This window comes from Athene cunicularia, assembly GCF_003259725.1.
Source record: "Athene cunicularia isolate RWA chromosome 1 unlocalized genomic scaffold, athCun1 chr1_part2, whole genome shotgun sequence".
NCBI lineage: Eukaryota > Metazoa > Chordata > Aves > Strigiformes > Strigidae > Athene > Athene cunicularia.
In genome coordinates this window covers 81,397,273-81,397,750 of record NW_020799092.1, presented here as the reverse complement: position 1 = coordinate 81,397,750, position 478 = coordinate 81,397,273, and positions in this window count along the sequence as shown.

Here is a 478-nt window from a genome sequence, read left to right as displayed (position 1 = left end):
GAAAAAAACACAGAACCCAAAGTCTCCCCAAGAGGTTTCTGAAGGGCAAAGCCCCCTCCCGGGAGAGGGGGGGGCAAATGAGGGCAGCGACTGTCTAAATACACACACTCCCCCCCACACACACGGTGGATGGTTTTTTCTCACAGAACAGCTGCAGAAGGAAACGCTGCGGCCAACTCTCGTGGTAACCAGGGACATAACCCTGAGCGCCCGCTGCTGCTGCCACCACAGATTTGGGTTGTTTCTGGAAGAGGAATCATCTCTGAAATAATAAATTTCCCTTTTTCCACTCAAACAAGATCTTTATACGGGCAGGAGCAGGGCTGGCAGCGCTCAGACCTGCCGTTGAGCAGCGCTGAGGAAAGAAAAAAACACAGAACCCAAAGTCTCCCCAAGAGGTTTCTGAAGGGCAAAGCCCCCTCCCGGGAGAGGGGGGGGCAAATGAGGGCAGCGACTGTCTAAATACACACACTCCCCC